Source organism: Falco cherrug, chromosome 4, assembly GCF_023634085.1.
Source record: "Falco cherrug isolate bFalChe1 chromosome 4, bFalChe1.pri, whole genome shotgun sequence".
In the NCBI taxonomy this organism is placed as follows: domain Eukaryota; kingdom Metazoa; phylum Chordata; class Aves; order Falconiformes; family Falconidae; genus Falco; species Falco cherrug.
Window position 1 is genome coordinate 66,704,028 of NC_073700.1, and position 16,650 is coordinate 66,720,677.

Genomic DNA, 16,650 nt, shown 5'->3' on the forward strand with positions numbered 1-16,650 from the left:
ACGCAGCACGAGGCTTTCCCTGCAGATGCCCTTTCCACCCAAGAAACCTCACAGATCAGCCTCTTCATTTTGCTCAAAAACCAGGGTGGGTCAGGGGTTTTTTGGAATGTCTTTCCTGGGTTATGTTAAATCTCCATGCACCCCAGCAGATGCTGTGGCCAGGCCTAAGTGGCTGGGGCAAATGCTTTTGCCTTTGCCCTGGCCACTTATGCCCAGCCCCAGCCCCAGCATTTTTTCCCTGTGCAGATGATGCAGCCGCTCATGCGTGTTAATCCCAGCGCCAGGTCACTGAGCGGGAACAAGGCAAGGATTGTTCCTCCAGAGCCCGGGGGAAAATGGGAATGCAAGGCACAGGGAGGGGAGAGAAAAGATGAGCTGCCCATCCCTGACAGCAGCAGAGAGTGAATTGTGCCTCCGTTTCACTGTGGGCATTACCAAGGGCTGGCTGCTGGAGGAGATGCTGGAAGAGATGCTAAGACCTTGTTGCCGCTGAATAAAGGGGTAAGTTGGCGTGGGTTGGCACTGACTTTGTGAAACACGATTTCCCTGTGCTGCACCCACAGAGCACCCCAGGAAAGGAGATAACCATCAGGAAAATATATAGCTATGGTGCTGCCAGGGATTTGACGCAGCAAAATACTTCTGCCGTTATCGGTTTCTGCTGGTTGAAGCGCACCTCCCTGCTGGGGCAGGTCCCTCTCTGCTTTAATGCTTAGAAATTTGGGGAGATGAGGTGGTGGGTAAAACGTCAGCAGAAAGGACCAGTCTGCCGTGTGGTTAAGGAGGGGCTCCATGATGCTTTGCTTTGAGTTCAGCCGGTCAAGTGCATCACCGTGAAGGGTTTGCAATTTTATGTGGTCAGAGCAGAAATGGAAAAGTAAGGTACATTCCTAAGAGCAGACTAAAACCTAGTGTGCCTGGAGAGAATTTCAAAGGCAAAATGCCTCATGTGGTCGGGGGAAAGTCAAGGGGGCTTCTTTTCAAAGGAGTGGGTGTTGTATTGGTCTGGGAAGGGATACAGGTGTATAGAGCTTTTCTTTCCTCCATTTCACTTCTTCTCCTGCCCCTACATTTTCCGGGAAAAACCTTTCACCTTAAGCAAATGTTTTATTGTGTTAGCATAGCTTAGAGCCTCTACAGAGCAGAGCTGGAGTAGTTTGCCTGGTGCTGCTAGTAGCAATAGGTAGCATCATGGCAGGATCATCAACAGAAAATTCAGTGTCCACCGGGAAGTTCTGAATGCATACTGACCTCGGATATTTTAGAAAAGATTGAGACCACCTTTTAGTTTAACTCCTGTTATATCTTTACAGCAGTGCAGATTATAGACCAGCACACACATCTAAGGGGAGCCTCAGACAATGTCATAACCCAACATGTCGGTGTACTCACAGCGCCCTGCCCTGCCCTTGTAAGGATCTAGTTCTGTTACATCCTGCTTTCCCACACCTGATGTCATCAAAGTCCCTACACACCTGCCACCTCCCAGGCCACTGCAGCCAGGGAGAGGGGAAGTGCTGACCCCTCTTATTCCCAGATTAGGAAGTCTTGGTGTCAGGGAACATTTCACTATTTGGTATTCAGTAATTATTGTGAGTGAGGATGGGAAAGAGCTTTTCTACCTCTAGGCCAGAGATTCACTGTGACTTGACCCAAGAAATATTTACGGACTGTACAAAAAAGGGAGAACTACTGCAGGTGGAGCCGAGAGGATAGCGAGAGCCTGCCCCTGACCTTGGGTGGAGGAAGGGGTTGGACCAGGGTTTCCCACATCTTAGCTGACTGTTTTAACCACTAAGCCAGTGGGTGAAAGTAGCAGCAATGAAAACCAAACCCAGCACTTAAATGAACCAAAACAAAAAGTCATGATTCATGTATGGATCTACAGAGAGGATTTCCTACTCCCACTTCCTATATGCCTTCAAAGAGCTGAAAAACATCCCCTTTTTTTTAAAGATGGGATTAGAAGGAGTATTTGCAAAGAAGTGTTTAAGCCCTCGTGGGGAGCAGGGCTGGGCTTTACCCTCCCTGACAGTTATTCCAGCAGCTTGCCTGGGGCATGTTATGCTCCCTGCACTGTTTTTTCATCTTGTGGGTAGGTACCTACCTCTTCTGTGTCTCCCGTGTAATTGGGATGTTATGAATGCTAGTCAAAATGTTAAGTATCGCAGAGTGCTATTGCAGCCTAAACAATCCCTGTGACTCTAGTCTGTGTTTATAGCTAGTCGTGTGTGATGGTTGTAGCAGGATTGTTTCCTAGGCTTGGAGTCTGAAAATGCCAGGTAGAGGAGGAGAGCAGGGCAATGCATTTAGCTGGGAAGTTAGATTTATCTTCTGTATATCTTACTGATACCATTTGTATTTGACTCAGTCAGCATTCATTTAATGCACATGCATTAACAAATACTCATTAAAGTCAGACAGAAGCTGACTGCTGTCTAATACACCAAATACCTCAGGCTGTATTCAGGTATATATATTTATACATAAATACATAAGTATGTATATATACATGTGTGTGAATGTATGCATGTGTGTGTATGTTTGGATTTCTTATTCCTTGAGACAGTTATGTTCTGCTGATCCTTTGATACAGAGACAGCCTTGTGGGTGCTCTCCAGATGAAATGACCTAATTCAGTTTACACCATGAATGTGGGGTTAGGCAGGGCCACTCTCCGCTGTGCTTGCAGCCCCAACCCACGCAGCCTGAGGTCAGCAGCAGCCCTAGCAGTGCTCAAGGAGGCTGTGGTTGGAGTTCCTCCCACTCCAGGGAGCAGAGCAGCTGTGGCTGAGCATCCCTCTGGCTGGTGGGAAGGGAGCAGCTACCCTGCCCCAGCAGGGCATTAGCTGCATAAACCAACTTGGCGCAGATTGGGCCTGGTGCTAAGTGTCAGCAAAGCTCACATTCCATTTAATACAGCTGCTTGCAAGGTAGAGCCTGACTTGGCAGCAGTCCAGCGTGTGGACTCCTCGCTGTGAACTTGCTGCACACTCCACTCAGCGCAGTGAACACTCGCTAAGAAGCACACAGTGCCCTGAAAATGCAGCGTGCCATCCTAATGCTGTGGCTGGTCATACTCCCATGGCTGGCAGCAGTAACATACCTGCTGCTTGTACCAGGGGACAGCTGGCAATGCAGGTGTCTTGCTGTCAGGTAGCATCGGTGCACCAGGGGAGATGGTGGTAGGAAGCTGCATGCTGCCACCTCTCTTTCTGCACAAGCATACCCAGAGCATCAACAAAGTGGAAGATCTTGTACTGTGATCTGCTTGGAAAAAGATATGTCACTGAATATTGATTCACTCTGCAATGAGACTAATACTTTCCGAACAGCTGCAAGTCTCTTATACCCTCTGAAATATTCTTGTGGGGGAGTGACGTGGAATATGTTCCCCTCTAAAATGTTATTTTCATTTGATGTGTGTGCTAATGCATGTGCAATACAGTCAGTGAGATTACCCCAGGCTGTCACACGTTGGAGACTTTGTACAGTTTGTTTTTATAATGGCACTTCTTACTGCTAAACATTTTAAACTATATTTTTAAAATGAAAAGCAGACAAACAAATATTGGGAAAGTCTTGCTTGAGACAGAGAAAATAGCTCCTGGGGGAAACACGTTTTTATTGCTCTTGGCTTATGAAACACTTCACAGAGGTCAGACTTCTTTTCTGTGTAAAGATCACACATGGGGGTACAGAATGATTTTCTGAAAGTCTCATAGTATGTTAGCAACAGAAGTAGAACATCTGTTATTAATTAGGCAATAAATAATAACTAAGATGGTGATGGAGGGGATGGGGTAGTAGAGCTGTGTTCAGGCTAAAGCACCTTGCTTTTAGTCTGCCTCTTAAACTGCTCTCAGATTCACACAACATCCTGCCTCTGTATGATTCAGCTGCGCTAGCTGAGCTGTGTCCTGGCCCTCCCTTTCTCCCCTTGTGAAGGAGGGCAGGCCTTTGGCCACATGAAAGGGAACATTAAAAGAAATAAAAAGCAACCTCCAAACCTCAGGAAAGGGCATTGTGCTTTGAAGGGAGCCAGTGTGCTCACCCACTCCCCCGTGACTCATGACCTTGGTGGCTGTGAGCAGCAGCCATAGCACGAACCTGAATCAGGATGTTGACAGATGCCACGGGCGGCCATGGGCATGTTTAGACTAAATGGGAGGTTCAGGTCTCCGGTAGCAAGGCTGTGGCACACATTGCCGTTCCTGTTCAAAACAGGCATGTACCAGCCTCGACATAGGTGCTTAGGGACACTGCATTTGCTTTGCAGGCATTGTTTGAGTGCTTCTGGCTGAGGCAGTGTCCAGAGCATTACCTGTGCAAGAGCCATCACCTTAATTGCATGATGGTTTGGTAACTCGGGAGGTGCAGGAGGCGGTGTTCAGCTGGCAGCAGCGGGGTGCTCCAAGGCGGAGTGACTCAGTGGAACGTGCTGCCGGCCCCCAGGCACCTGGCTGCCTCCGAGCTGCCCTGTGGCAGGCGTGGGCACGCACCCGCCACCACACTCCTTCCTGGAAGGAGTCTCTGCTTCCGTTTCTCTTAAAAAATTATGACATTAGCTTGTTTGGAGGACTATTATTCATAGTCATATTTCACTAGATAAACCTCCAAGTTGGGTGTGATGCCAGGAAAGGTGCAAGGTTAACAAGTCAGGGCATCAAAATCCACTCTTCCAACCTAACAAAAGCATGTATGAATTTCACTTTCACACTGTGACATGGGGATGCACTCCAGCTGGCCCACAGCTTTTGCTGCCATTACTGGCCTGAGATTCACCGTAATTTCATACTTCTTGAACGACTGGCTTAGACAGATCAAATCTTTGATGTATTCCTACCAACCCCGTGTGTGTGAACAGGCGGAAGTATAGAAGCACTCGTCAGGACAACAGTAATTAGTTGCAATTTCCAAACTGAAATGCACAATTAATGCTGTGTCACATACTGAGTATCAGTCATGCAATGACAGGGTTGTGATGGCAATTAGGAATTCCAGAGTTTTAGGGCAATTGCTGTGCTGAAAATCCTGCTCAGCTTGTACAAATAGTCCTGAGCTGTATTAATCCATTGTGCAGTATCACGCGGAGGGACTGTTTGCATCTCACAGTAACTGCTGCAACCCAGCCTCCCAAGAGATGGAAGTTCCTCTTTCTTGGAGCACATCTCTGGGGGATAAAGTAACCCTGAGCCCAGATGAAAGCCAACTCTCTCCCTGAAAAAAAAACACAATCAGTGAATACTGAAGGTCCTCCAGTTCATCTTTCTTTGCTTGAAGTCTCCTCCAATTCAAACTCCAAGAGCCCCCTCCTCCCATTGTGAGCTTCCCCCCTTCCACGGAGAGCAGAGAGTCGATATGCAACAGGCAGCCCAGGGCTTCAACCCGCCAACCCATCGAAAGCAGAGGCACAGTGACAGCAGTGCCTGAACAGCACTTCCCTCCACCACGGTCACCACCAGGTTATGAGAGTATTGCACACACAAGGCTGACGGTGAGGGTCTCTCCCTGATGGCACCTGGGAAGAGACCTCCTCACCTCCTCACCTGTCCTACAAACATGGAGCATGGAGAGCGCCACAGGTCTCACACTCTGCTGTGCCAGAGGGGCTCAGATCCTGAGAGCTTCACAAAATCATGGTTTGTTGCTCTCAGAGGCAAACACACCAGTTTTACAAATGCCAGCAGCCCTTACCTGCCACCTACCAGTTTGGGGAACAGATGTCAGACTTGCTCACACCACTGGAGATGTGTGAACAAAACTGCCCGCAGCTCAGCAATGCTGTCCACCAAAACCACTGGGTTATGCAGCTTGTCCATGGGTATCCTACCTTCATGGTTCCACATCTAACATACCTGTCCTGTGTCTGAGATACCTTTGCAATGACTAAACTTAGGAGTTGTCTACCAATAACATTTGCCATTGCAAAAGACATGCCGAAAGACAGCTCTGCCTGGCTGATGCCACCGCATTTGTCCTCTGGTCCCATCAAAGGCTTCCAGGATGACAGAGGCACTGCCAGATGTGTTTGGTATGGGGACCCAACCTGGGATTTCTCAGTGTTAGGTTTTTCTGAGTCATGGCGAATGTTGGGGCAATTTCATGATTACCTCCAACCCCCCAAATGCAGGGAAAGGCCAGACTATCTGCCTACTAACACTGAACCTGAAATTTAAAATCACTCTGCTTTTAATATGCTGAAGTACCTAATAAAAGAGGGAGCTCAGCACTGGTGCAGACAGCACAGCACCCCATCCCTGCCAGAGGGAGGAGAGGGTGGGGGACAGTGAGGTCCCCAGTTTCTTCATTAGCACCACTCCTGCTCTTTCTTTTTGATTTTCAAGAAAGCAAACTTGTTTTTTCACCAAACGCTTCCCACCTGTATACCCCAAAGCCTTCATGGCCTGTTACTGTTTTTCCTAAAGCATTTTGAACTAAACGCTGCTTTGAAACCTGTCCCCAAGCCCTTCTGGTACTGCTGGATCAGCATTTTTAACCTTCCGCTCCTTAACGGTCCTCTACAATATTTACTGCTCCCACTTTGAATAATGTGAGATTAATTTAATTCTGCATCTTTTTCACATAGTAGTTGTTATTAAATCTCTGAATCCTGATGCAGTATTATCAAGTGGCTTCTACAAGCTGCTACAGTGGTAGGGCCAGATCCACAGACCACTGATTTCTTTCATTTTGTGGAAGTTGTACAGGACTCAAGAAGAACCAAGTATTGTTTGCACTGCAGACTTTCCACAGGTCACTAAACCAATGCCTACACTGAACCAACTGCCATTATTATTCTGAACAGGGAGTCAGCCCCATCCCAACATTATGAACCTTTTTTTTTTTATTTCAGTTCAGCAGCTGAACCAAAATATTAATAAAAGAAACAAAGAAACAAAGATCCAAATGAGCAGTATGTAAAATTTGCAGGTGTTTCTTTCAGGTTAAAAAAGCTTTGTCCACATAAAACATCCCATCTGACCCAAAGCAAAAAAAAAATTTTCCTTGCATTCACCAATAGTACCACACACAGCAGGTGGAAAGGATGGGGGAAAAAAAAAAAAAAAAAAAAGAAAGAAATTTAAACCCACATCTACCATTTAGGGTCAGTGGAGACTTCCCCGGAGTGGGCTGGCCCAGAGGCATTGGAGACAGCCATATATTTGGGGGCCAAATGCTTTGGGAGAGACAGTTGTTCCTCTGGCTCTTCTCCTCCCACCCAGCAGGTTTCCAGGAAATCATGTGAATAAAAGCCTTTGTTAGGAGAAAGGAGAGAGGGGCACCGAGACAAGCTGGAGAGGACAATGCCAGCCAGCACCATGCTGACAAGTCCTCCCTCAGAAAGCAGCTGTGCCCCCGTTGCGCTGGGTGAATGACAAGGATGTCAGGATGTCAAAACGTTGCAATTGTGTCCAATTGAGCAATAAATCGTGTCTTGTTCAGGGATGCTCTCCTGAATAGCTGGGTAATCACTGCTCATTGGTTAAATGCTCCCTAATGGATGAGGTTTCCTTTGGAGCAGATATAAGTCTCCAATGCCTAGGGGTGAGTGTTTTTCAGTGATGAGACTGGAAGAGCCTCTGAGTGAGCAAAGCCAAAAGCATCCTGCAGAATCCCCCCTTCACAGTGGGCAGAATTGTCACCAACAATTAATCATGTTTTTGTTTGGGGTTTTTTTTTTCCTAGATATAACTATTTGGGTCAAATTTATGAACAGTTTTAGGATGTCTGAACTACTTTTGGGGGAGAATTTGCTATTTCCTTCTAAGAAACTACTGAGATCTACCTACTAGCAGCAGGTGGAGACCTGTGGAAGAGACAGAAGTGAGACAAAACATTTTCCAAGCAAAGATATAATTAGGGATTAGAGACACTGATCCTACAGCGTAGTATAATTAGGGGATTACGGCGTGGCATTGGCCTGGATTAGACTTGACAGAAAAATCTCTACCCTGCTATATAAAACCTTCCGTGTTTTGAAATGGAAACCTGTAAACAAAAGGTCTTCGCTGTTTTAAACCCCATGTCCTACAGCAGCGTCATGCTGCTAAGGCTTGCATGTTGAGGAGTGAATGGAAACTTGTGTGGTGTCCTGGGTCAGAAGTAGAGAAACCCCTGACAGAAGCTGACCACCAGCTCCATCTGCTGCTTCCCCTTCCTCACAGGGAAACCGGTCCCAGCTGAGTCTCCTCTGGTGTCCCCAGTCCTCCCCGGCCAAGCCTTTCTCTCAGCCCCTCCTAGGTGTAGGCAGCATGGGGCAGTGGGCTTGAGGACCCCCGCTCTGGTTTATGGGCAGGTTCCAGCTGCGATTTCCCCTAGGGTTTGGAAAGAGGCTTGAAGGGCACCCACCATGCCCCCCAGCCCTAGGCATCGTGTGGGAGGACAGAATGACTCCTTTACGTGGTAAGGGGGACCAAGGAAGGCACCCTGTGGGCAGAGAGAGAGGGAGAAACCTGCCTGTGCACAGCCCTGATATCACAGTCCTGCATCAGCCAAGCCAGCCTTTAAATCAAACGAACACAAAATTGTGAGAATCATCTACACCAATTACATTCCTTTACCTCCTACCCGAAAGCATTTCTAAAGACAGCAACTAAAAAAAATATATTTAAATCATACCTCCAAATGGACCACCAGCAGGACAGGCTTGGTGTGCTATTGGTACATTAGTTGATTAATTCTTGCTAAAACTCAGTAAAATGCTCTAGTGAAGCATCCCCCAAATCAAGCAGCAAGAGCAATGCTGCCATTCAACTGCAGTATTTTTGTGGTGCCCAGAGCTGTAGATTCCCTGAGGGGAAGAGGGGAACGGGGAAGCTTGTGCCCTCCTGCAGCTCCGAGCACTGTGCCATGGGGGTTTTTGTCACATACGATGGTTGCAGCAGCAAGGCTGCCTAGTTGCCACGCCATCTTCTTCTCTCTGTATACCACTTCTTTTCTTTTCTCTAGTACTAATTCTTCAGCACAGAAGCCACTTTTTTACTCTGTTATATCTATTACTTGTTCATGGCAGTATGGATTGTAAATGTGAACGACTGAGTACTTCACTTCCCTTGTTACATACTTTCCAGCATGCAGGTGGATGATAAAATAATAATCTGCATCTTACGGTCAATTAACAGGAGTAAATCCATGAATGAAATGCATGTGACAAAAGCCCGGTGTGAGAAGGCCCTGCAGCCTCTGCAGATCCACTACTTGTTTCTCTTTCTGATGCTCAAAAATCAATATAAAGTTTCAACAGCCTTCACATGTAAGTGCTAGATAATACGATCTTGACCAAATCAAAGGCTTCTTTTACTTTGGGGAGCATTGATTTTAACAAGGTCATTTGTCTTCTTTCTGTGCAATCGCAGAATGAAAAATTGCAGAATTTACAGAAAATAGAGAGTCATCAGCATATCATTTTGTCAGACTACAATCTGTCTGCAGATAAATGACTGTCAGATTTCCTCAGCCTAGGAAGATAACCTGAACACTGTCTTTGGTGTAGCATTTTTACAAAAACTTCCCAGCACTCACACCAAGCCAAATATTCAGGATACTAAAATTAAGATAATGAAACATATGGTTTTAATTAAAAAATATTCCAAAGCAAGTGTTTGGATTCTCAGATCTGTCCTCTTTTAAGGTATTATTTGCAATTGTTTTGCAATTTTATCTATAATATGAACTAAATCTTTGTGATACATCATAGGCTTGTCTAGTAAATGTAATTGTCTCCCCTCTACGTTGTATTTTCCTTGGTCAGGATTATTACCCTCTTGAGCACCTTACTTGGCCTTTTGCTATCTGACAAGCCAATTAAAAAGTTATTTGAAGTTGTAAGTAAAGAAGTAAAAGAAGATTTGGAGCTATAAAAAGTAATCTGTATACTTCTAGAAAAGCACCTATCTGGAGGGTATTAAATGACTGCAATGTACAGTCAGGAATAAAAGGTAACACATCAAATCAGAGCTGTCATTTCATCTCCCATTAAGACATTAATTAATTTCCCTTTGACAGTGATAGCAGTTGAGCTTCAACATAATGACACATGATACAAAAGCGTAAGAGCTTCTTTTAAATGTGCATATTGATAGTCACCTGCCTGGGATCCTACATAGTACAGTAGATTTCTTTGCCCACATTTTGCTCAGCAGGACCATTAGGTGGTCAGTCAGAGGCTGCAGAAAGGCTCAGGAGCTCCTGGAATCAGAATGCATCCTTATTTCCAGAGTAGTTTTTTGGTTTTGTAAGATGTGGAAGATCTTACTGTTCCTAAAATACCTGCTTGCTTAGGGGAATTTTAAATGTGATTCTTCTCACTTGTGTTTAGGGTTAATTAACCTTTGAGAGAAGAAAGTCTTGTATACCTAATGAAATGACCTGAAAAGATCTGTATTTAAAAGGAAGCCTACCAACTGTGTGACAACCTAGTTCTGCGTAATAATCCTGTGGCTGCTGCACGGCAGTTGCTTTAGGGTTCACCCAGAGCCTTGGGGGCAACCTGTTCCCCTAGTGCCCCCCGAGATGCCCCTTGTGCTGCAGCAAGCCCCAGCTCACAGCTCAGCCACCCAGTTTAAGGGGCCTGACTTCCAGGAATGGGGATGAGTTTCTCTGGCAGTCCACCCTGGTTTTCCAGCAGATGGCAATAACCCGTAGTGGGTGAGCGGGAGGAGTGGGGGCCTGGGCACGGGTGGGACTGGAGCCTCCCCAGCAGCCCTGCCAGATCCCGGCGGTGGGGAGAGAGGGGGAAAGGAGGGAAGAGAGAGCAAGCCAATGAATAATAGATTACTAAAATCTAGCCAGCTAGAAAGTGCATACACAGGAGAGGGGAAGAGTGCATAATTCATCTATAATTGCTCGGGGGGGAGATTTTAAATAAAGAAGAGAGACAGGTACACATTCCCTTTGTTTCTTAAGTTTTCCAGTGGTGGAAATGTGGTTTTATTCACTCATCTTGGCCTTAGGGCTCAAAGGTGACCCAGCTACTTGTCCTGCCACCTGTCAGGTGATGCAGCTGGTCACACATGGGATGCCAAGGCGTGACTGAGGCATGACCTAAAAATAACTGTTGCCTATAATATTGCAAAGAGTGGTGGGCGTATAGGATGCATCTTTAAAAAGACAGGGACAAAATCCTGGTACTATCTTGTAAACGGCTGTTTCATAGCTCCTGAAAATACTTTGGAGGAATTTCTATCTTGTGATTCACCGTTAATCGACCTGCACACTTTGCAAACCATCAAATTTGCGTGCAGTTGGCTTTTGTCACAGGAAATGGAAACCTGTTTAACTTTCTTGAGTTTCTCTGGAGTAAACAAAGGAACAGGAAAGAACAACACAGGTTGGGTAACCTGAAATCTATAAAGCATGTTTCCTTAGGAATCAAGCACATTTGTGTCTAGAAGTGATGATTTTACTTGGTAAACTTACACCCTACATCTGTCAAGATTAAACACCTCAAAATTCTTATAGGCTAAACATAAATATAGACCCATGCTCTCAGCTCAAGAGGTCTGTTTGCGCCAACATCTCATCTCTGAAAGTCGAAAAAATCAAGCTCTTCTGGAGGAATAGCAAATGAGACAACACGTCCTGGTTTCTTATTCACCAGGGGGAGACACAAAAGGCTGGTCTATGCTGCAAAACCTGAGCATTTACAACCGCAGCTGTTCCACAGCTACCTGCGCAAAGCTCCTTTTGTTTTCTCACCTCTCTACGGTCTTGGCCTCAGTGAAAGACTTTGGCAACAAGTTCCATGTTCTAGTTTGTGTGAAAACCTTTCTCAGTTTCTACTTTGTAACATTTCAGTATCACTGAATGTTCTTTTTTTTTTTTTTTTTTTTTTTTTTCCCTAAAGAGAGAGCACACTTAGAAACTTCTGATCTGCTTTCTCCTTACCACGATGTTCTGTTTTTTTCTTATACAAGGGTTTCCTTGTACTGGTCTCTTCCAGAGATAAACCTTTACAAGTTCCTAAAAAAAGGCATAATAAAGTGGGAAGAATGGGTAATGCCCTCTCATAAAACATGCAGAAAAATACTGAAAGAAAAGGCAATTCTTCCATTTTTATGTCTCCCTTGCCACCTTCCAAGAAGCAAATTAAAAGGGTTGACGAACATAATTGTTTTGGGTGGGTATGTGATTGAGATCCCAATAATAATGTAACTGCAAGAGCAATAGTTGAAGACCTGTATCTATTAAAATTTAGTAATGTTTATTATCTACCCTCCACTATATCAGCAAATCTGTTTTAACTTCTGCTGGTATGGCAGCTTCTCAGCCTCCACAGCAGCAACCTGTTTCATGTTTATTTTCAAATTATTGTGTGTTCAGCACCTAATGAGACAATCATTTTGTGGCATGCACGGACTATGTGGTCCAGATTTCCAGCTCTGTGATTATTTCGCTGTTCTGTTACGACAAAGTTAATATAGGGAGGTGAGCTCTAGCATTTAACTCAGTGCCAGATGGATGGGCACAAAAACCTGCAGTTTGAGAGACCTGCTCAGAAGTAACCATCTTGCACTTCATTTTCTGACCAAGAGACAAGATGCCTATGGATACTGTGTTTCTCTTAATGGTAACTTGGGGTTAATAACGCACTAAACAATTTCCATTAAACAAGAGTAGGAATGGATAATGTATTTCCCAGTGAATAGTAAAATCACAACAAATAAGGTTGTGATTTTTTATTTTTCATTTATTCGGAAACTTCATAGATTTGATCTGAATTAATCTGAACGATGCTGCCTAGGGAGAGCAAAGGAAAAGCAATGTCACTGTATTCCCATCACGGAGCTGGGGGAGGGGGCCGCCTCTCTTTGAACATTCATTCTCAGTGTGAAAGACGCAGGTTCAGTGTCTGCTTCAGGGGATTTAAGCCCCCTCCACCACCTCTTTTTCAGTCCTTCATCGCTATCTGCCACACCATTAAATATTCTGGGGTGCTTGCAATCCTGTTGCTGCTGTTCCACTTAGCATTAATAATTAAATCTTCACTGGCAGAGGGACTGAGCTTCAGATATCTTCCATCCTTGAGGAGTGCTCGAGGCTGAGAAGCATTCATGTCCTTTGTTGAAATGACTGCTCATATATTTTCCACACACCAGAACTGTGCCAACCAGAGGGACTGAAGGTGGCCCACTTTAGAGTGACTGTCTCACGGTTACGATGCTAATCTGGAAGAGATGGTAAACATGATTTTAAATCCAGTTTCTGCTTCATTTGAACTAAACTACAAGGTCTTTGTTTTGCTACAAAAACTCTCACATTTAAATTTGTTTTGACCCAAGTCAGGGCCTGTTTTTAATTTTGTTTTCCCCCCCTCCCCCCCTCCTTGCTTTTTTTATCTCGGCAGGGAGCCCGAGAACTCTCCCTCCCTTTTCATTAATTGCAAATATAATGATAACAAAACTCTGAGCCAATGAACACCTCGCATTTGGCTTTGGAGTTTATTCATCCCTAAGGTATAGTTATTATTTCATAATTGGAAGCACCTTCTAGGTATTCTTTTATCAGTGGTATAATAGGTACTTACAGCTCTGCTGCTACTTCCTTGTGAACCCACCTTGGCTTTAACAGCTTTTATCTTGGCTCAGCTGTTAGCGATGGACTAACTAGCTATGGGCTCCTCCCTTCCAGGGCATAGTTTCATCCTGACCGAAACCAGCATCCTACACAGCCTCACTCTGTTGTTAGGGCAGACAGGTGCTGCACCATATTTCTTCCCACTCTGCAGGAAGAGATCATGACCTCAGTTATGTAAAACAGCGGATGGAGCATACATATTACATACTACTAAAGTCATGACCTAGTATGCAGCTTCTAGACTATCTAATTAGGGAGTGAGCTAACTAGAACTGGCTAAAATGTCCATATACTGGACATATTTTTATTTTGCGGGCTTCAAAAGAGATATAAGCCTCTCCCCCTTCCAAAATTGTTTCTATTTGCCACCAACGTTTTCACTAAAAGGTTTACCATTTATTAAATTGAAAACTGAGTTTTCAAATGAAGTCTGTGGTTACACAAATCAATGGTTTTGATGAAAACAAGGAAGTTTGGGGACTGGCTTAATGACAGTGATACAGGTGAGAAGTTTCCACTGACGCTTTAGGGAGTGCCAGCATAGGGAATGGCTGAGACTGGGGGAAAAGGCACCACACAACAGCTATGGTGAAGAGGTGCAATGCAGTGTTGCAGCTAACATGGTTTTTCTTTTCCCCCTTTCTTTATCAAGGAGCAATTGTACAATCAAGCTGTGATCTACCCAAAATGTTCCAGAGGATCCTTCACATCAGCTTGGGGTGTAAACCTGTGCTGGTCCAGCCAAAATACTACAGATTTCCATTCTTTCTAATGACACATTGATTTTACTATTTAAAAAAAACACATACAAATAATGAAGACCCAGCTAATCCCCTTCTTATGAGTTTCTCCCATGGTTTGCTCTCTAGTGAAAAATGAATGACTCACTTCTGGCTAGAAGCAGCTGAGACAACAGGACTAATGGCAGCATTAACTGTGTCCTACAGCATTATTGCTATGCCAGCCTTAGAGCAATGAAATACTTTGTAAGGGTTTTTGTTCCTTTTCCAATGGAAAACAATTAGGGAGAAAGAACAGAAAGCACACAGAAAACCAGCAGAGAAACTTGCAGGAAAGCAAACAAGGCAAAATGTGGATTTGGATTCCTGAAGATAGCTCTATTTGAAGAAGGAGCAACGGAATCGGAAGGTTTGGTTCATGAACTCCAGTGACTCCTTGGGAATGGCTATGATATGCTGAAATTGCTAAGAACTCTGAGCCAGCGCATAGTTTCCCTCATACCAGCCCACTCGGACTTGAAATAACTTTTTTTTTCAGAAGCAAAACACAGAACTGAAAGAAAGAAACGCAGCATGTCATAGAAGTGTCATAACCTGACTCCTTCTGCAGCAGCTATTGGCACGGAAGGTTTGTTTTCTCTTTCATTAAGCAGAATTAGAGAAGAGTTGGCGCAGGGGCTATAATGGAATAGATGAACTGGAGATGGAAGAATTAAAAGTGGCACTTGTACTAGTAAATTAAACATGGTCACAGGCACTGGAACTTGATCATCTATACTGTGAAATTCTTAGAACAGTCCTTCCCATGGCTTTGGTCAGAGGCTAGCTTGCCATATCACACGCATGTTTTGTGATGAGACCTTTCCCAATAGGTAGTCTAGATGTGAACACCAGATTTTGAAGATTAAGAGCCCTATGGTTGTGGGCCCTTCTGGGCCAGTTGACCTCACTGTCTGAGAGATGCTCAGGCATGTTTAACTCACTGGTATAGGCACAGCCACAGAGAATTCAGGGACCTTCAAATCCTTCTTCCTTTGACATAAGCAACCAAGTCACATCTTTTCTCTAAATGGATCTAACAGCATCTTGAAATGAGTTAAGATTTTTTTCTCGATATTAGTGCTGCCTCTGAAGCCATTAAAAATCTCCATCCTCCTGATGACAAGGGGCTTTATAAAACAGGAAAAAGAAAAAAGTAAAAAGTAAAAAGAAAAAAGAAAAAAAAGAAAAAAGAAAAAAGAAAAAAGAAAAAAGAAAAAAGAAAAAAAGAAAAGAAAAAAGAAAGCCAATTTGCATCCATTTTTCTTAGAGAGAAAAGCTTCTGTTGGTGTTTCCCCTGAAATATTTACAGAAAGGAATTAAAATCCCTCTTAACCTTTGTGACGTTCAACTGAATACGAGAATATGGAAATGGTTAGAGACCTCACAGAAGATGGAGTGCACTGTTAACATGCTTCAAATGGTCTCTTCCATGATGAATGATTAAAAAAAAGTATTTTTTACCCTTGCTACTACTGGCTATTCTAGTTCTTATTTCTATTATGGGTAGAAAGCACCTCCTCATTTCCAGCTCACACCTATCACAGCTCAAATAGGAAAGTCACCCTGCACATACAGTATTTCATGCAGCAGCAGCTTGCCAAGTCATATAGGCAGCCCTGGACACTAAAGCTGTGCCTGTACTAGTAAATGAAACAGGCTAAGACTGCTCTCTGGCCCTGGTGAACTGGCAGCATCCATCAGCTACACTCTGTCACCCTCAAAACCAGAGTGGATGCATCCAAAGTCCCTAATGGGAACAGTCTCTGGTCTGTGCTAATTCTTAAACTGCTTGGACATGGAGAGATTCAGTTCGGCCAAAACCATGCACCGAAACCATACCAGGGAGCATGCTAACGATTTAACATGGTGGGTGGCCCCATTTGTTTATCAGCACAGCCAGAGCCTGAGACCGTGATTTGCAAAAACGTTTACTGAGTTAAATATCACGGTTACTAGATGAAGTATTTTTTTCTGAATCACCGGGATCCATAGAGTGAAACCTCTTCCATCAGGATTGCTCTCTCTGTTTTCTTCACAACCCACCCTATAGTGACCAAGCAACATCTTTAAGAGAAAATGTCATGCTTGTAGAACAAAATATTTCAGAGAAAAACTTCAGAGAAATATCACACACAACATGTCTGTTTTTCTGAGGATAGATAGGATTAAATTCACTTCAAGTCATCAATTTTTCCTCATTAGTTTGTCTAATACTTTTTGAACCTGAAAACTTTTGGCATTCAACAGTTCCAGCAGCAATGATTTCCACAGTGTAATTACTTCAATAGAC

The 16,650-nt window shown here is 44.2% G+C and overlaps 1 long non-coding RNA gene across 1 annotated transcript; it reads left to right on the top strand.

Moving 5' to 3' along the window:
* Window positions 1-349: 349 nt before the first annotated feature.
* LOC114016734 (uncharacterized) lies at window positions 350-15,602 on the top strand. The gene is made up of 2 exons (XR_003561385.2): window positions 350-501; window positions 14,231-15,602. It is a non-coding gene; the product is annotated as an uncharacterized LOC114016734 (long non-coding RNA).
* Window positions 15,603-16,650: the final 1,048 nt, after the last annotated feature.